Source organism: Mesocricetus auratus, unplaced genomic scaffold (assembly GCF_017639785.1).
Source record: "Mesocricetus auratus isolate SY011 unplaced genomic scaffold, BCM_Maur_2.0 Super-Scaffold_4256, whole genome shotgun sequence".
Lineage (NCBI taxonomy): Eukaryota > Metazoa > Chordata > Mammalia > Rodentia > Cricetidae > Mesocricetus > Mesocricetus auratus.
Genome location: NW_024429182.1, coordinates 16,875 through 38,072, shown reverse-complemented (window position 1 = coordinate 38,072; position 21,198 = coordinate 16,875). Strand labels below are relative to the sequence as shown.

Genomic DNA, 21,198 nt, shown 5'->3' with positions numbered 1-21,198 from the left:
ATGGCATAAGGAAGTTATCAATCTCATTATCAGGGGAGGGCATTTAAAGTAACCTTAATGCCAGTTGGTGTCATTTTTGTAGATCTGTGAAGATCTCACTAGTGCTAGATCTCTCCTCCAACTTATAATGGCTCTCTTTATTATGGTATCTCTTATCCTTTTCTCCTCTATTCTTGCCCTGGCTCAACCTTGCTGCACCCCTGTGTCCTCTTCTCCCCCTCTCTTTCTCCCATCTCCCTCTACCCTCCCCTTCCCCCCTGTTCCCAATCCAATGAGGAGATGTCCTCCCATAACCCTTCTCTGGGTTACCATGCATATCTCTCTTAGGGTCCTCCCTGCTTCCCAGACTCTCTGGCGGTGGGATTGTAGGCGGGCAATCCCCTGCTCCAAGTCTAAAATCATGAGTACATATCATGTTTGCCTTTTTGTGACTGGGTTACCTCACACAGGATGATTTCTTATAGTACCATCTATTTGGCTGCAAATTTCAAGATTCCATTTTTTTCTGCTGAGTAGTACTTCATTATGTAGGTATACCACATTTTCTCTATGCACTCTTCAGTTGAGGGGCATCTAGGTTCTGGCTATTACAAATAATGCTGCTATGAACATAGTTGAGCAGATGTCCTTGCTGTATGAGTGTACATCTTTTGAGTATATGCCTAAGAATGGAATTGCTGGACCTTGTGGTAGATTAATTTCCATTTTCCTGAAGAATCTCCATACTGATCTCCAAAGTGGTTGCACAAGTTGGCATTCCCACCAGAAGTGGAGGAGTGTTCCCCTTTCTCTACATCCTCTCCAGCATGAACTGTCATTCGTGTTTTTTATTTTAGCCATTCTGACAGAGTGAGATGGTTCTCAGAGTTGTTTTGATTTGCATTTCCCGGATAGCTAGGGATGTAGAGCACTTTCTTAAGTGTCTCTCAGCCATTTTAGACTCCTCTATTGAGAATTCTTTATTTAGTTCTGTACCCCACTTTTTAAATTTTTTTATTTTAATTTTAAATAACTTGTTTTACATGTCAATCCCAGTTCCCTTTCCTTCCCCTCCTCCCGCACCCCCCCATCTCCCTCCAGCCTCCCACCCTATTGCCAATTCCTTCCATACAGGGGATATCTAGAGTCTGTCATTTCACTCAGGGTAGGGTCCAGGCACTCCTCTAAGAGTCCAGGCTAAGAGAGTATCCCTCTTTGTGCTATGGACACACGACGTCTGTTTGTATTCCAGGGATAAACACTGATCCACTGCTCAGGGCCCCATAGGTTGTCTAGGCCTCCTCACTGACACTCACATTCGGGGGTCTGGATCAGTCCCATGCTGGCCTCCCCGCTGTCGGTCTGGGGTCAAAGAGCTCTCCCCTGTTCAGATCAGCTGTCTCTGCTGGTTTTGCCAGCCCATTCTTTGCCAATTTGCTCATCTCTCCTCTCTCTCTGTCTCTGGGTTCCTTGGGTTCAGTTCAGAGTTTAACTGTGGGTGTTTGCCTCTGCTTCCATCAGTCACTCGATGAAGGCTCCAGGATGGTTATAGACATCAAGTTCATTATCAGGAATGGGCATTCGAGGTGGTCTCTCCACTATTGCTTAGCTTGCCAATTGGTGTCATCCCTTTAGATCACTAGAGGTCACAATGGTGCCTGATCTGTCTTCTAACCTATGATTCCCTCTTCCCCCTATTCTACCCCTCCCCACTCAACCTTCCTGTTCCCCCATGACCTACTCTCTCTTCCCCTCCCCCCTCTTCTTCCCATCTCCCAATCCCCCCCCACCCCTCGCCGTGTTCCCCATCTGTTCAGAGGATCTTGCCTCATTCCTCTTCTCTTGGGTACTATGCATATCTTTTAGGTTCTTTCCTGTTTCCCATACTCTCTGTCAGTGGAAGTGCAGACTGGCACTATCCTGGTCCATATCTAAAATCCATATATGAGTGAGTACATACCATGTTTGTCTTTTTGCAATTGGGTTAACTCACTCAGGATGGTTTCTTCCAGTGCTATCCATTTACCTGTGAATTTCAAGATTCCATTGTTTTTTTCTGCTGAGTAATACTCCATTGGGTAAATGTACCACATTTTCTCTATCCACTCTTCAGTTGAGGGGCATCTAGGTTGCTTCCAGGTTCTGGCTATTACAAATAATGCTGCTCTGAACATAGTGGAGCAGATGCCCTTGTTGTATGAATTTGCCTCATTTGGATATATGCCTAAGAGTGGAATTGCTGGGTCTTGTGGTACATTGATTCCCATTTTCCTGAGGAATCTCCATACTGCTTTCCAAAGTGGCTGTAGAAGAGTTGGCACTCCCACCAGCAGTGGAGGAGTGTTCCCCTCTCTCCACATCCTCTCCAGCATAAATTGTCTTCGGTGTTTTTGATTTTAGCCATTCTGACAGGAGTAAGATGGTATCTCAGCGTTGTTTTGATTTGCATTTCCCTGATGGCTAAGGATGTTGAGCACTTTCTTAAGTGTCTGTTGGCTATTTTAGCCTCCTCTATTGAGAATTCTCTATTTAGATCTGTACCCCACCTTTTAATTGGATCCTTTGGTGTTTTGGAGACTTGCTTTTTGAGTTCTTTTAAATTTTGGAGATTAGCACCCTGTCAGATGTGGGAATAGTGAATATCTTTTCCCATTCTGTGGACTGCCTTTTTGTCTTGTTGACTGTGTCCTTTGCCTTACAGAAGCTTTTTAGTTTCATGAGGTCCCATTTGTTAATTGTCGATCTCAGTGTCTGTGCCACTGGTGTTATGTTCAGGAAGTGGTCTCCTGTACCAACTCGTTGAAGAGTATCTCCCACTTTCTCTTCTAAAAGTTTCAGTGTGGCTGGATTTATGTTGAGATCTTTGATCCATTTTGACTTAAGTTTTGTACAAGGCGATAAACATGGATCTATCTGCAGTCTTCTGCACACCAGTACCCATTTATGCCAGCACCATTTGTTGAAGATGCTTTCTTTTTTCCATTGTATAGTTTTAGCTTCTTTGTCAAAAATCAAGTGTTCAGCTGGGCGTTGGAGGCGCATGCCTTTAATCCCAGCACTTGGGAGGCAGAGGCAGGTGGATCTCTGTGAGTTCAAGGCTGGGCTGGACCGACAGCCTCGAAAACAATACAGAGAAACCCTGTCTCGTAAAAACCAAAAAAAAAAAAATCAAGTGTTCATAGGTGTGTGGGTTAAAATCAGGGTTTTCATTTCGGTTCCATTGGTCTAACTGCCTATTTTTGTGCCAATACCAAGCTGTTTTCAGGATTATAGCTCTATAATAGAGCTTGAAGTCAGGGATTTTAAGAATAGTGAAGAACAGAATTGACATAACTAAATTAGTGGGGCTCTAGAGATTGGAGTTACTAGATTTTTAGTCTTGTGTATTTTATTTTGGAGGGCAAATTGCACAGTAAGTTGCTAATTGAAGCTTTATGCAACATAAACAAATAAATGACCCAGAGATTATATTTGGGTTCAAGTTTCAAGCTGAATATCAGAAAAGCAAAGGAGCTTTTACTTACTTTCTTCCTTCTACCTCAGGGTGAATGGGTTGGAGCTGTCTCAATGAGCTCTCACCAAGTCTCAGACTGTAACCTCTCCTCAGCATGGCTGGAGAATGAATGCCTCTACTCACATTGCTTCTGTTTTATATACTTCCCTAATGTTGGGATTATATGTGTGATCTATAATTCACTTTTAGACTGATTCAGTCTTGTGTTTATCTTGTATCCTTGAACTCACAGAGGTAAGCCTATCTCTTAATACTGAGTTCTAGGATTAAAGGTGTATATCACCACCTCCTAACTTCTGACTGCTGGGATTAAAGATGTGTGCCTGGCTTATTTGGCTTCTGGCTGATTTTGCTCTAATAAATAATAAATAGTATATCACTACAATTTTATTCTAATGGTCTAGGTAGGCTTAGGGAACAAATGCTAGTTGCAAACACAGATCAAACTTCTGCAAACACATGTCCTGATATTCCATTTATATAAAAGAAAGGACTAGTCTATGTCAAAAGGATAAGCAATTCATTGTACTCTATGACCTTGGCAAGAATATGAACAAATAGTTTATATTCAGTAGAGTCAAGACTAAGTATCAATAAATCAATTTATCATGAGTTCCATACAGATATTGAAGCAAAGTATCACTTCCAAGATTCTCTATGAATGGATAGGTATATAGCCTGCCCTAAATTCTCTGATGTTTTAAACCTTTCCTATTTTCATCCTTTAAAAAAGATCCAAAATAATCATTATTTGTATAAGTCATTAACTGTGTTTTTACACTTAGCTCATATCCATTTGAAATATATTGAGTAATAACATTTAAAAAAAAAAAGAACTGATTTGCCCTCCTGATGCTATCCTGTGTCTCTGTCATTTCTCTTAATATCTTTAGCTAGCCTTTCTCAATCCATACTCCCCCTTTCAAGTATGAACTGTGGGCAAATCAACTCACTCCAACTGTAACCCCAGAAACACAGGCTCCCACATATGGCACAGCAAGATGGGCCTACTACAGAGGTAGAACACATAGCACCACAACATGGACCTGTGCACGGGGGACAGAAATGATGGACACTGCAGAGGAATACACACTGTTGGTGTATAATTGTGAAGAGAGCTCTTGGATAAAAGAAGTAAAGTGTGGTTAATTAACACCTGGAGTAAAACTTATATAATTGTAGATCTGAAACAGAAAAGTACTAGTTAGATGATAAAGAAGTGAAGTGTGGTTAGTTAACCTTGGAAATAAAAATGCATATAACTGAAGATACTGAAAGGGGTAAACTAAACTCAAAGGCTTTACTTCTAATAATTTGCACTGGGGAAAATGTATAAATATAACAAAGGCTTAAGTTCCCATTCAACTCTTATTCATACTATAGAAAAATAAAGGGACCAGACCCTCACTCAGCCCCTGCTTTAGCAGCCATGACAGGTTACAGAAAAGACACATAGACCTCTGACACAAAGAAACTCAGATCCTTTGACCTCCTGGAGCCTAAGGCCAAAACTGAACACAAAGAAACTCCAGACCACCCCCTCCCACCTCCAGTCTCCTAGATACTTGGTTCCTGAGAACTGTTTAGCTACAAAAGAAACTCCAGGGGGAGACAAAAAAAAACCTTCCCTATAGCCTCCAGGATACAGTTCTGAAGACTATTGTTATCTATAAACAACAGGCCACCTGCAAGTAACATGACAAAGCCATAGAAACCACAGAATGTTCCCTCTCAGCACTGACCAATGAGAATAATTGGTACACAGGCATTTCATGCCAAAATATGACTTTGAGAAATTCTCCTAATTGTTCCCAAATGTCAACCAATCAGAAACCAACCTGTACCTCCTGATGTAATAATCGTGTAACTTTTGTATTTAAAACCTAGCAGTAGACACAGAACTTCATTCCCTCTGGAGGCTACTGCATTAGCTAGCCAGACAGGGTCCCTGTCATGGTTGGATGAACAATAAAACCTTGCTTTTGTAGTATAGTGGGTCTGTCTCCCTAGTGGTCTCTGGGGATCTTTGCAACTTAGGCACAAAATTTGGGGGATTGTCCAGGATCCCCAGGAACCTCCCGCCCCTGCCCCAGGACCCCAGACTCCTGAACCTTTAAGTCTCCCACCAGACAGGTAAATGGTCTGTGATTGTTTGTAAGGTTTCTGTTTTACCCAGGCAAGTTCTGCTTTCTGTTTCTGGCTGTAGGAGCTTTGGCTTATGTTTTGTCTCCAGGCATTTAAGTGACCAGTTGGGCAGGTTTCTATGTCTGTCATGGTCCTCTGCCTGCTTCAGCTCTAACCAGTCTGGTGAGTTCTTTGTTATTTGTTGTGCTGGCCTGGCAAGTCTTGTGTCTTGAGTTCTGTGGCAGTTTTGTGATTGATTTTACATTTTTGTGATTTTTATATTTCTGGTTTTGGTTCATTGGCAGCCAATCTGAAACTGTAAGAAACAGATTGAGAAGACCTTGGCAGGTGTGCTGTAAGGTCAGATCTGGAGGAGCTGAGAGATGTCTCAGCTTCTTGGTTTCTTGTCTGGGCAGGGAACATCTGAATCTAAATTTGGGTAAAAATCCAGCTAATTAACCCACCATCTGAATCTGAGTAGCTACTTGGGAGTTTGCCTCCCTATCATGAATCTGAAATTTGCAAGTCTTAGAGATGGGCCTCTTTCTTTTGTCTAAGTGCTGTGTTTGTTTGTTGTCTTGATGGTACTAGCAGTACAGACCTGACTGGGATGCATACTGACATGGGACAGACACCCTCCTCCTCTCTAGATCTCTGCCTGACCCATCAAAAGCACATAAAAACAGAGAATCTGGGATTGCGGCTGAAAAAGTTTGGAAATTTTTTTTTCTTTCAGCTCACCAGTGCTGCTCCCCCTCCTCTCCTTCCTAATTATGCCAGTTTGTATACTTTGGGAAACTTTTACTGTAAAATAAAAGTCAAGGATATATTATGCTTAAAATATGCTTTTACTTCCACAGGAAAAATTATGTGGGTTAATAGTCATTTATGGTGGCTGCACACAGCAGCTCCCATAAAAGATGGATCACCCCAGCTGCTGATTGCATGCCAGTACTCCCCTGATGCCTGGACACAGTCTTTCTGTGTTGTGCCTCACCTTGGGTGGCTACCAGCCAACTCAAGCTGAATGGCCAAGGTTCAGGTTTTACTGGATTAATATGATGTTACCATCTATATGTCCTTAGTAATAAAATATCTGTGTAGGGCTTTTGCCCATTTTCTACTTGGGTCACTTGTTCAAGTCACTGTTGAGTTTTATATAGGTTCTCTATCAGATAGGTGGTTGCTTAAGTTTTTCACAAAATTTATACCAGGAAAAAAATTAAGTACATTTTACCAGCCTTTCATGCATGGCCAATCACTGAGAAAAGAGATGTGGGGCTGGGAGCACACCTGTCGCTACAGCAAGTGACTCCTATTTCTGACTTGTTCCTTTTAAGGGGCAATCAAATGTACTCTGCTAATTGGATGAACAATTAATATCTTCTGAATTTTGGTGGGTCTGTCTTCCTGGTGGTCTCTGGGGACTTTGCAACTTAGGCACAACAGTGACTATTCTATTTATTTTTACTTTTAATTATTATACTTTTATTATTTAAAACAAATTTTAAATTTAAGTATATTTTGATCATATACTTCCCCTTCCCAAGTTCTTTCAGACCCTCTCCCCCACACTACCCACCTAATTTTAAATTCTTTCTCAAAAACAAACAAACAAAAACCCCAATGCAACAAATCTCCCCAAATAAAAAGAACAAGATAAAACCACACCCAAAATAGAAAACAACAACAAAATATACTCCTACCAAATAAAAGCACACAAAGTGCTCACTTCGGCAGCACATATACTAGAATTGGAACAATACAAAGAAGATTAACATGCACAATGATGACACACAAATTCGTGAAGCATTCCATATTTTTAGAAGAGAGAATCTCAGGTGTTGAAAATTCACTAGGAGAAATAGATTCATCAACCAAAGAAAATCTTAAGTACAACAAATCCCTAACACAAAATATCCAGGAAATATGGGACACTATGAAAAGGCCAAATCTAAGAACAATAGGTATAGAAGAAGGAGAAGAAACCCAGCTCAAAGTGGCAAAAAACATATTCAATAAAATTACGGAAGAAAACTTTCCCAACCTAAAGAAAGACTTGCCAATGAAAGTATAAGAAGCCTACAGAACACCAAATAGGGTGGACCACAAAAAGAAGTCCCCTCACCACATAATAAAACCTCATACAGAATAAAGAAAGAATATTAAGAGCAGCAAAGGAAAAAGGTCAAGTAACATATAAAGGCAAACCTATCAGAATCACACCTGACTTCTCCATGGAAACTCTGAAAGCCAGAAGGTCCTGGATAGATATTCTACTAACACTCAGAGACCACAGATGCCAGCTCAGACTACTATACCCAGCAAAGCTTTCAGGAGAAGACAAGATACCCAGTGATAAAACCAGATTTAAACAATACATATCCACTAATCCAGCCCTACAGAAAGTACTAGAAGGAAAACTTCAACCTAAGGAAGGTAACTACACTCACAAAAACATAGGCAATTGTAGGAGGAAAACAATGCTGCCATTAACCATGTAACTTACTAGAGGCGCATACAGATGAGGTAATAAAAGAGCAGTTTACCACACTGCTAACCACACCCACTTTAGGCATGACTAAAGACGTATACGGACATAGGCGGTGAACTACATCACTAGCCAGGCCCACTTTTGGGCATGGCTAGGGGCGTTACTGGGGAAGGTATAAAAGACTGAACAACAGAAGTCTAGCTCTCTTCTTTTTCCGGCTTTCAGCTTCCAGTTTGGCGGCGGAAAACTACTTGGCTCATCTGGGTTACTTGTTTGGTCTCTTGTGAGTAATTTCTACAATAAATACTTATTTTTACTTTCAGTAAGTGTGCCGCTTATCGTTGCAGCATCAGACAATAGATAATCCAGCTTTACCAAAAGCCAAAAGAAAAAGCAATGTAATTCCACAAAGAATTACACCAACAACAACAAATCAAAAGCAAACAAGAATTAACATTCAAAGGTCCTTAATCTCCCTCAATATTAATGGTCTTAATTTGCCTATTACTAAAATCACACATAAAAACTCACACAGTTATAGTTGAGACTTCAACACCCCACTCTCACCACTAGACATGACAACCAGACAGAAACTTAATGAAGAAACAAAGGAACTAGCAGAAGTTATGACACAATTGGGTCTAACAGCCATCTATAGAACATTCCATCCAAACACAAAAGAATATACCTTCTTCTCAACACCACATGTAACCTTCTCTAAAATCCACCACATAGCAACATAGCAAACCTCATCAGGTAAAAAAAAATTGTAATAACCCCCTGTATCTTATCAGACAAATTAACAAAATCAGGATTGAAAAGGGGTACATAACAACGGACACTGAGGAAATCCAGAAAATCTTCAGGTCATACTTTGAAAACCTGTCCTCCAAAAAACGTAAAAAATTTTTAAAAAATGGACAATGTTCTGGATAGATATCACTTACCAAAATTAAATCAAGAGCAGATAAGCAATCTAAACATACCTATAACCCCTAATGAAATAGAAGCAGTCATCAGAAGTCTCTTAACCAAAAAAAGCCCAGGCCCAGATGGCCTCAGTGCAGAATTATACCAGAAATTTAAAGAAGAGATAATTCCAATAGTCCTCAAAATATTCCACACAATAGAAGCAGGAGTTTCATTGCCAAACTCTTTTTACAAGACTACAATTATCTTGGTACCTAAGTCACACAAAGACACAACTAAGAAAGAGAATTATAGACCAATATCCCTCATGAACATTGATGCAAAAATACTCAATAAAATATTAGCAAATTGAATCCAAGAACACATCAGAAAAATCATCCACCATGATCAAGTAGGATTCCTCCCAGGGATTCAGGAACGGTTCAACATATGAAAATCTATCAATGTAATTTACCATATAAACAAACTGCAAAAGAAAAACTACATGATAATCTAACTTGATGCTGAAAAAGCCTTTGACAAAACCCAACACCCATTCATGATACATTTCCTGGAGAGATCAGGGATAACAGGAACATACCTGAACATAATAAAAGCAATATACAGTAAACCAACAGTTAACATCAAACTAAATGGAGAGAAACTCAATGCAATTCCTCAAAAAATCAGGAACAAGACAAGGCTGTCCACTCTCTCCATATCTCTTCAACATTGTACTTGAAGTTTTAGCTAGAGCAATAAGACAACAAATGAAGATCAAGGGGATACAAATTGGAAAGGAAGAAGTCAAGCTTTCACTACTTGCAGATGAAATGATAGTTTACATAAGTGACCCAAAAAACTCTACATGGGAACTCCTACAGCTGATAAACACCTTCAGCAAGGTGCAAGATACAAGATTAATTAAAAAAAATCAGTAGCCCTATTATATACAGATGATAAATGGGCTGAGAAAGAAATCAGAGAAACATCACCCTTTACAATAGCCACAAACAACATAAAATATCTGGGAATAACACTAACCAAACAAGTGAAAGACCTTTGAGTCTTTAAAGAAATAAATTAAAGAAGACACCACAAAATGGAAAGATCACCCATGCTCTTGTATACGTAGGATCAACATATTAAAAATGGCAATGTTGCCAAAAGCAATCTACAGATTCAATGCAATCCCCATCAAAATACCAGCACAAATCTTCACTAGAAGAGACAATCCTGAGTGAGTCACAAAAAGACAAACATGGTATGTACTCACTCATATATGGATTTGAGGCATGAAACAGGGGAGTGCCAGCCTACAACCCCACAGCCAGAGAGTCTGGAAAACAGGGGGGACCCAAAGAGAGATATGCTTGGTTCCCCAGAGATGGGGAACCAGAATCTTCTGAGGGGACTGGGAGCACGAGGGTGGGAAGGAAAGGAACCTTGGAGGAAGAGAGGGGGTGAAGAGGAGGGGAGAGGAGGACATGGGGGAGCAGGAAGGTTGAGTTGGGGAAGAATAGAGGAGAGCAGGATGAGAGATACCATAATAGAAGGTGCCATTATAGGTTTGAAAAGAGATCTGGCATTAGTGAGATGCCCAGATACCTACAAAGATGACATCAACTGGCAATCTAAGCAATAGTGCAGAGGTTATCTTAAATGCCCTCTCCTGATAATGTAATTGATGACTTCCTAGTATGCAATCTTAGAGCCTTCATCCAGTGGCTGTAGGAAGCAGAGACAAACACTCACAACTAAACACTGAACTCCTGGAAACCAGTTGCAGAGAGGGAGGAGTGATCAGAAAAGGGGTCAAGACTGAGCAGGTGAAACCCACAGAAATAGTTGACCCGAACAAAGGGGACCTCATGGTCCCCAAACATGAAAGAACACATACTGGAGAGAAACACTATGAATGTAATCAGTATGGCAAAGCCTTTGCACAACGCAGTAGTCTGCAAATGCATGAAAGGACACATACTGCAGAGAAACCCTATGGATGTAATCAGTGTGGTAAAGCCTTTGCACAACGCAGTCACCTTCATATGCATGAAAGGACACATACTGGAGATAAACCCTATGAATGTAATCAGTGTGGTAAAGCCTTTGTACAACGCAGTCATCTGCATATGCATGAAATGACACATACTGGAGAGAAACCCTATGAATGCAATCAGTGTGGTAAAGCCTTTGCTTGTCACATTACTCTTCAAAGGCATAAAGTAATGCATACCGGAGAGAAACCCTAAGAATATAATCAGTGTGGTAAAGTCTTTGAATATCACAACATTTTTCAATGTCATAAAAGAACACATAAAAGAGAGAAACACTGTATGTAATCACTGCATTAAAGCATTTGCATGTGTCAGTAGTCTCCAAAATCTTGAGAGAATATCATCCTGCAGAGAAATTATATAAATGTAATCAGTGTGGTAAAGTTTCACACTTTACACATGAGTAAAACTTTTTGTGTGAAATCAATCTGTTAATGCCTTTGCATATTACATTAGTCTTTGAGTACTCCTTATTATAAAGAATTTGGTAAGATCTTTTCCAACACACTTACATTCAGTTAAACAAGAGTGTTTATTCTATAGAAAGGAATTTGAGTGTCAGCAATCTATTCAAGCATTATGATGACTGTTTTTACACCATTTGCACCAGCAAACTCATGGGGAAAATGAACTCATGAATTTATGAATCTCTATGCGTAGGGTAAAAGAGCCAGGCAAAGAAACACACTGACCCTGAAATCAGAACAAGTTAAGGACACACACTTTGGCCCTGAAACCACAGCCAAAGAAACACACCTTGACCCTGAAACTAGAGCCAAAGAACACACTTTGTCCCTGAATCCAGAGCCAATGAAAGAAACACCCTGGCTCTGAAACCAGAACCAAGCAGTTAAAAAGGACCACTGAGAGACACACACTTTGGCTTTGAAACCAGAACCAAAGAAACATATTCAACCCTTGACAAACTGAGCATAAAACCAATGAATCCCTGAGCTCAAAACCAACCATTCCCTGATAAAGAAATACAGTCAATTTCTCAGCTTCTTTAAGTTCAGTGACTGAAATCCCACCAATTCCCACTTTGAAAATCTCCAAGGAAAAACTCGGCCCATAAGAAGCCCTATGTAAAATCCCTGTGCCTGTTCAGTGACAGAAGTCCTTTTCCACCTTGACAGAGGCAGCCACTCCCCTGGATTTCTCCCTCCCAAATTAACCTCTTGAATGAGTCTCTGGGGTGAAGACTTTCTTTCACCATACTTGAGCAGAAACTCTATAGTAGATTGGAGCAGAGAAATAACACCTTTGCTGGGAAACTCCCCTAGCAGAGGTAACAACTTTTTGCTGGAGCCAGAACAGACTGCTACCTTTGTGTAGTGGTTTCCCCCTTAGCTGAGTGAAGCAGAGAAGTACCAATTTAGGCTGTAGCTGAGAAGAAATGGACAACTTTCTTGGGAAACTCTCTAGTGGAGTAGAACAGAGATGTAATGGACACTTCTGGGAAACTGCAGAGTGGATCGAAGCCCAGAATACCTCACTTTAATAGCTGTGGGTATATCCTGATTTCTGACAGTCATGATACATTTTTTTTTCAGAAATCCAGGATACCTTCCCTCCACAGTCTGGTATAACCTGACTTCCCTATAATCGGGATTCCTTGCTCCCAGTTATAGGTAACCAGGATACCTTCCCTTCAATGCTGTAGATATAGCCTGACTTCTGACAGTTATGGTATCTTTCTCTTCACAGCTGTAGGATTATAGGATACCTTGCCTCCACAGCTTCAGGTATAGCCTGACTTTCCAACATAGTACCTTTCTCTTAATTGCTGTAAGTACCCTCCCTTCACAGCTGTAGGTATAGCTTGAAATAATTAATTCAGATATAAAACTTCATGAATTTGTACTAGTTCCTTTTATGTTGTTGTGATATAGTATCTGTGTCAACTTATAAAAGAGTTTAATCTGATCCTTATTAGTCTGACTTGGCTTTCAGTAATGGTTGAGGGACATATTTGAACTCAATGATCCTCATGTGTCTGCCTCCTGAGTACATGTCCAAGGGTAGATCATATACTGTGCCCAATGTTTTGTCAACACCATTTAAAAATGTTAATCTTAAAATGCTTAAGAGTATATAAGAAACATTAACTACCTCATGTATGTATTCAAAACAGTATTTTCATTTATCTGGTAGAGATGTAATAAAGTAGGATAATCAGCAATCAGCTGTATATATCATATCATAACTTGATGTTAGTGGCATGAGAATACTCATACTAGCATATACGTCATACATACATATAATTAAATTTAAAATTAGCATGTTAAAATCAATTACACTTACATATACTAGCAGTAGACAGTATAAATGAAAATTGCAAAATTAATTCAATTTAAAATAACATTAAGGATAAATTAACTTAGGCAGTTAAAAGATTTTTAAAAATGGAAGTCATAAAACATTATTGAAATCATTTAAGGCAAATCTCAACACTAGGGAAGCTAAGGCAGGAAGATCAACACTCTGCATGGTAGCCTAGGCTTTGTGAGTCCATTTCAAAGATACCAAAAACAAAATACTAAAAACAAACAGAAACCCAACAAACCTGTAAGACTCACACTTCTTGACTTTAAAACTTATTATAAAGATATAAGTAATCAAAACTACATGGAAGTGACATAGATAGACAGACATAGATCAGTGGAACAGATGGCCATAAACAAACCCTCTCATATATGGCATATGCTTTTAGGTAAGTGTGCAAAACAGTATGAACAGATCAGTCTTTTTAACAAATGATGCTAGGGAAAGTGGGTATTTACACACTGAATAATGAAGTTGAATGTTCACCTAAGAAAAAATAAACTCAAAGTGGACCAAAGACTTGTACCTAAGACTCTAGGTACACTGTTAAACTAAGAAAAACAAGGAATAAAAATCCTGACGATGTTCACTTTAGCAATGATTCCTTGGATAACAGAAATAACAACACTGAAAACAGACACGGTGGCTCACACATGTACACTGTAACTCAGGAGGCTGAGGCAGGAGGACAGCATTAGAGTTCAAACCCAGCCTACACAGCCAATTGAGTTTGAGGCTAGACAGAAAGATATGTAGTGAGACCTTGCCACCAAACACAGATTCCAGACAAGTTTAATCTAATACCCAACAGCCTGAGAAAGCCTCATATGTTTCTTATTAAAGTTTAATCACAGATTTGTACCAGAAATACTTCTTGACAGGGATAAGCCTAACCAGACAGGAAATAGAAAAGCCTTTCCCAAAATTATTGTACATGACAGACAAAAAGTAGACATTTTTCACTTGTAAAAAAATGTAAAAGAAAATTCTTAAGGCTTGACGTGTAGGAGGACAACAAGGACACACAAGATGTTTTATTTATCATTTTGAGTGATAACTAAAAACATTTTTGTTACAGTGGTCTTTTATGCTTTTCAAGACAAGGTTTCTCTGTGAATCCCAGGCTGTCCTGGAAGTTATTCTGTAGACCAAGCTGGCCTCAAAGTCTGAAAACTACCTCTGCCTCCCGAGTGCTGGGAGTAAAGGCCTGCACCACCACACCCACAGTTAGTGTCCTTTATAACTTTTTATAATGCAAATATTTTGTAAGTAGCAAAGGAAATAATAGCACACAGAAAAGGTAGTACTGATCTCCTGGTTTCTCCCTCTACCCAGGTCCTGGGCAACCTGGCCTTGTTCCTGCTCCTGACTCCTCTCCTTCTCTCACCCACGTGGTTTCTCCTGAGCACCTACCTGTCACTCCATACCAGTCCTCTCCAGGGCCTGTGCCTTAGGGAGTCTTTCCTCAGGTTCCCTCCCAGTCCTGGGATAAATCTTATCTGATCTTCTCCAGGTGACCTTCCCTCACCCCAGGATCTGTCTTTGACAGGTGATTGCTCCTCGCTGACAGCTCAAAGGCTGTCAAAGTTTGCATGGCTGCGTTGTACATGCTTTAAGTGGCTGCATAAGGGCCAAAGGCAGCTCCATGACTCCAGTTTCAAGATCCCAAACTGCTGAGCATCATTCTAAACCACTCCTTTTCCTTTTCCATTTATGAGCAAGCACCTTCTGTCTGTTCTCTGTCTTTCCATTTTTGCTCATGATTGGTTAACAACCGCACTTCGTTCCCATTCCCAATGAACTCCATGTGGGTTTGTTGAGTTTGGTGGATCGTGTTTCACTGCCCAAAGCTGCAGCAAAGAAAAACAAATAAGGGCTTTGTTCTTTGTGTTTCTAGTATAATCACCAAGGTCTCCATCCCCTAGATCTTCCTTCCGTGTAAACAGCACAATCATATATCTCATAATTTTTTCTTGAAACATGGCCTCCAGTTGCTCCACTGCTGCCTCATCTTCTTGGGTGAACCGCCCCAGCTGAAGCACCAGAATAAAAACCTTCATTCCTTCTTCACAGAGAGACAAGCAGTACTTGACCTCCTCCTTTAACCTGGAAGGATCCTTTTGAATACCAGGCATCTGGCTGAATGATGGAGTGTCCACAACCACAATATCCTGCCTGTCCACTGTCATCCTGTCACTCTGGCTTCTACTGGTGATGGGTTGAGCTCCTAGTTGAGACAGGAAGGCAGGTCTCCCCAAGATCGTGTTTCCAGTTGCACTCTTTCCAGTCCCACTCCTTCCTAGGAGTATGATGTTTAGGAGTTCTGTTGCAGAGGAAAATGGGAAGGACTCATGACTGTGGGATGATGCAGAACTCATCTTTCCAAGTTATTCACAGCACTAGTTTCATCACTAAGCTCGCCAGGCACCACCCAACAGGTCTACCCCACACAGGATACTGGCTTGCCCAGTTCATGTGGTCTATGAACTCAGCAGAGGGACTTGGACAATCCTCTGCCCATTGCTCATCATGAACATAGCATACCTCCTGTCCCTGAATCTACTCTGCTCCCTTTTCCAGGACCTCTCCTTAATCACTGTTACCTATGAGAAACAGGGGCCTTATCTTTGCCTCTTATCTTTGCTGGATCTAGTCCACACATTTCATTTCTATCTTCTGTTCCTAGTGTAACTAAGTCTCCCTATTGTTAACTCCTAATACCCATAGCAAAAATGTCTTTGAAGTATTTGAAAATCTACCCTATACAATTAGATTTTCGGGGGGGAAATCGCAGTTTCTATCAACATATTACCAGTTGTGTTGGTTATCTCATACTAAAATGCATTAAAAGCCTGATTAATCTTACTGTGTCTTTCAATAATGAGCCAAAGGAACTTCCTGATTAAAATAAATGCCAGTAGTACTGTTCTTTGTGGTGTCAGTGATAGAAGAGAAGGTTCCATGTAAATAGTACTTGTAGGTGCAAAGATCTGATTATATTTACTTTCAGGTGTTCCTGATGCCTTTCTACTTTGCACTGTGTCCCTCCTCAATGGTTCTCCATCATGAACGAACCCCTTATCAAGTCACTAGTGTCTACTTCAAACCAAAGAGGGAGGAAATCCCATCTTGGTCTTCCTTTCAGGACAACTAGTGAGCCACTCATGCTAAACTCAGTCTCATAGCTATGCTTAAAGGGTGAAAATAAATCAATGATCTGAGCCAACATATGCATGCATGCATCACATACACACATTCAAGCACACACTCACACATGCATGCTCCAGCACTCATGTCATGTATTCCAAACCCTACTTCTGTATTTAGGAAAGACTCAGTTGCCAAGTCTCTCTGAAATCTGATCCAACCTTTCTGCCATTTGAAGCCCTGTTTCCATCAGGACCGTTCTCATCTCCTCCTAAGAGGCATGCTCCTCTATATGCACAGAGAGGCCAGAGGACAACCACTACTGTCATTCCTCAGCCACAGTCTACCCCTGGTTTTAGAGACAGAGTCTCTCACTAACCTGGAACATGATTAGTAAGAAAGGCTGGCCAGCAAGTCTTAGAGATCCACCATGCCTAGCTTTTTTGACATGAGTTCTGGGGACCAAACTCAGATTTTCATGCTAGTTAAGCAAGTAAATCATCTTCTAAACTCTACTTACACATTCTTATTGTTTCCCATATCCAAATCAGGGAAGAATAAATAATCCAGAGAAAGTTCTGGGGTAAGAGAACAGAAAAGCAAACAAGTGACCAGAAGCAACAGCAGACTGGAACAGCAAGAAGACTAGGAGAGGTCTCCATGCTGGAGAGGTGGGATAGGGGTCAGGAGGAATTAAAAGCCAGCCATGAGAGTATACATTAAAAAACACACAACTTTAGGAAAATTTAAAGAAGAGACCAAAGTATGGTTTTGAGACAGGGTCTTATTTAAACCAGGTTGGCCTTGAACTCACTACTTAGCCAATAAACTTGAACTTCTGGTCCTCCTGCCTCTACTTCCCAAGTGTTGGGACTACAGGAAAATACCACCACGCCCAGCTGATGACCTGCTGGGGATCAGATACCCTAGTGCATGCTGGGTAAACACTGTACTGAGCTACATCCCCAACCTGGTCCTTTGCTCACCCTCTGTCTTTCCTTCAGAGAGCTCTAGATCATGCCTTACATCCCAAGCTCTGGATACAAAGCCATTTCCTATGCTTAGCCTTACCTTTCTCCCTGAAAATACAAGGCTTGTTGCCGTTGCACTGCACCATGCTCTCAACTTGGCCCAGGAATTTGTTCACCTGCCTCCGCTCCTCCTCCACAGTCACCCGATAGTTGAAAGCGGTATATCTTTTTTCAAATTTCAAGACGAGCTCCTGGAGATTGCTGTTTTTACTTATAAATTCATCTAGAGCCTGATCCTCTAAATCTTTCTTTCCTGGTAAAGAGAATAATCGTGAACTTGGTGAATTTTTCTCCAAAAATATTTTTGACAGGGTTGAACATACTGTCATCACTCTTTATCAAAGAGTTCAGTGGTGTCACAAGCAGGAAGGTCTGGGGGCCCAGAGAGACATGCTCCTTGACTTCAGATGCATCAGGCTTCCACGATGAGATCTCTGGAGAATCAATGACCAGAACTTTCTTCCCATTCCAGATCCTGCTGTGGGATGAAAAGACCTTGGTGACCTGCTGCTCACTGTACTGAGTCTTAAAGGGCCGCTTCCCCAGAATGCTGTTCCCTGCTGCACTTTTCCCAACACCACACTTCCCCATGAGGAGGACCCTCAGTTCTGGCATCTCTACATCCTGATGTGGTCCTGGAATATGAGGCTGTCTCATCTTTGGACATGTGAGACAAGAAAAATAAAAATGGATCCAGTGTCTCCTCCTGCAGTTGGATACAGATGTGAACTGCTCTAGAAAGCCCCATCCCTCTGATTGAGCAAGCCTCTATTCTCAGGTAGAACCCAGACACCCAAGTAGAAACCATGGGAAGGAGGAAAGAACTAGAAGGAATACGGAAAGCCTAGGTTTTCCAGAAGAATGACTATGCTAAATTGAACTTCTACTGGAACTCATTCTTCAAAAGTGAGTATTATAGTATGAGGTCATGGACTAAGGCAAGGGCTGTGACAATCTGATTATAAAATGCCCCTTAGCCTAATACATAATAAAATATGTGAGTATATTTTTTAACATGTGTGAAACTCAAAAGCATGCTTAATGGAAGAAACCAGACACAAAACTGACATCTGTATGGCTCATTATCTGAAGTTCAGAACAGGACAAATTATCTATGTTTATAGGAGTCTGGGGAGTGGTTGTCTATGGGAGGAGGCTGTAAGAACTGTTGTTCTTCACAGAGGAGAGGATATTATTTTTGCATTAACTTTCTAATTAACACACAAAATAAATTTTTGACCATTTGTGTTTATTGTTGCATTATTTACAATAAAATAATTAGTCTGGAAACCATCAACAATTAAAAAGAAAATGTGATATAGGGTCTAGTGTGACATCTCAGATGCTAAACAACTTGCCTTGAAAGAATGAGGGTTCTAGCTCAATGTCCAGAACCCATGAAAAAATTAAAAATCCAAGCATGGTGGTACACTCTTGGAATCCCAGCACTATGGGAGCAGAGGCAGGAAGATCCCTAGAGCACAGGTAGTCTTGTCTACAGGGTGAGTTCCAGGCCAAGACTGGATCTTGTCTCATTAAAAAAAAAGTGCATGGTGCTGGGTGGTGGTGGCGCATGCCTTTAATCTCAATACTCGGGAGGCAGAGGCAAGCGGATCTCTGTGAGTTTGAGGCCCGGCTGGACCGACAGCCTCCAAAACAATACAGAGAAACCCTGTCTCGTAAAACCAAAAAAAAAGTGCATGGTGCCTAAGGTGATACACAAGGTTGTCCTCTGTCCTCCACATTTACACAATACACAAACATGTTCACACTTATCTGCAAGCACCTATGCACATTTACACAAATGAGAACACTCACCCTCAAAAATAGTGTGTGTGTGTGTGTACGTGTGTGTGTGTGTCTTATTTGACTATAAAGAAGAATAAAATCATTTCTGGAGAGAACTAGAAAACATGAGTCCTTGCTATGTCACTTTGGACAAAAATGTTCCTTTCTGTCTTCCAGAGCACATAGGGTAGAATATCCCAGGCTGTTGAAAAGGTGAGAGAAGATAACATCCCAGCAGTGTCTGGAAACTTGACAGGCATAGATCAGCTACAGAGGGTTCATGGTTGAGGTCAACCTGAGTCAGGCTTTGAATCCTGCTCCCTCACACCTTCTCCTTGCCCTCACACTCTACACATAGGACAGAGCTCCTCACCCTACTGTGTGGAGGAAGTCCTGTATATATGTCAATAAAACACTGCTGGCCAATAGGAATCTAGATATGTGGGACTAGGAGTCCAGAAGGACTAGGAGTCCAGAAGGACTCTGGGAAGGAGAAACACAGAGAGTCGAGATGTAACACCATGGGGTAGGAAGCCCGGAAACTTCTCCGGTAAGAGACATATTTGGATTAACAATTATGGGGTAATTACTTAAGTCAGAGCTAGCCAGTAAGAAACAAGCAAGGCCAACAGCTTCATAATTAATATAGTCACCTGTGTGTTTATTTGGGATTGATGCGGCTCTAGAACCAGACTGGCGGGAAGGTTTCTCTCAAGAAAAAAAGCTTCTCTTTACACTACTGGCCATGCATGCTGCTTATTCAGGCTTCCATACAAATATGACTGCTTCTCAAGAGCACCCGCAAACTGTCCCCACAACCACAAAAGCTAAGTGCCATGCACTTTCTTTTACTTAAAGAGTATTATAATCCTAGTCAGAATGGCTATCAGGAATACAAAATGACATCAAATGCTAGTATGGTTATGGGGGAAATGGAACCCTTATATTCCGTTTGTGGCCAGAAAGTGGTACAAACACCTTGGAGTTAAAACTGGAGGTTTCTAAAACAATAGAAATAAAACCACCCTCTACCCCATTTATTCCGCTCCTGACATACACCCAACAGACTTTATACCACACTGCAGAGATCTCTGCTCATCTGTGGTTATTGCTGCTCCATTCACTATAGCCAAGAAATGGGAGAAACTTAGCTGTCCATAATAAGCTAGTGAATGGATAATGAAAACGTGCTACATATACGCAATGGAATATGATTCAACTACAAAGAAAACTGAAGTTTGCAGGTAAATAGATAAAACTTGGAGTAATGACACTGAGTGGTGTAACCCAGAGCCAGACAGACAAATGTTGTCTTTCGTATGTGGATCCAAGCTTGAACTTCGTAGTTCTGCTTGCTTGATATGGAGTTCCCGTGGAAGTAGGAACGGGGAAGGGGCATGAAGGCATGTTTTCTTGCAGAGGCCGGGGTGGAAGAATATAGGAAGAAAGAAGTAGATAAGAGTACAGAAGTTGCCAGGCGTTTGCCTGTCAAAAATACTATAATTTGTACATATGCTATCCATACAACTTTATGGACTTTGAGGACTGAAGTACATGTATGTTATTTCCTAGCCCACAATGTCAGCTTCGACGTTGCTGTTATTATTACTAAACTTCATAAGTGACTTTTTTTTATTATTTTGTGGTACTTTATGAGGAAAGGGCCTTGTCTGTGGGATTGCGGTTTTTACATAGGGCTGACTCAGAAATAAGCTACAGACACATCTGTGACTTCATAAGTCTTGCGTGTCCTCCCTACAGGCATTCTGCTTACTATTGTGTACCGACCTGTGTTGCTACATAGAACAAACATCTAATGGAAGTCCATAC

The 21,198-nt window shown here is 40.9% G+C and overlaps 2 pseudogenes; one reads left to right on the top strand and one right to left on the bottom strand.

The window, feature by feature from the left end:
- Positions 1 to 7,341: 7,341 nt before the first annotated feature.
- LOC121135537 lies at positions 7,342 to 7,441 on the top strand (annotated as a pseudogene).
- A 7,718-nt stretch (positions 7,442 to 15,159) lies between these two features.
- LOC121135513 lies at positions 15,160 to 18,237 on the bottom strand (annotated as a pseudogene).
- Positions 18,238 to 21,198: the final 2,961 nt, after the last annotated feature.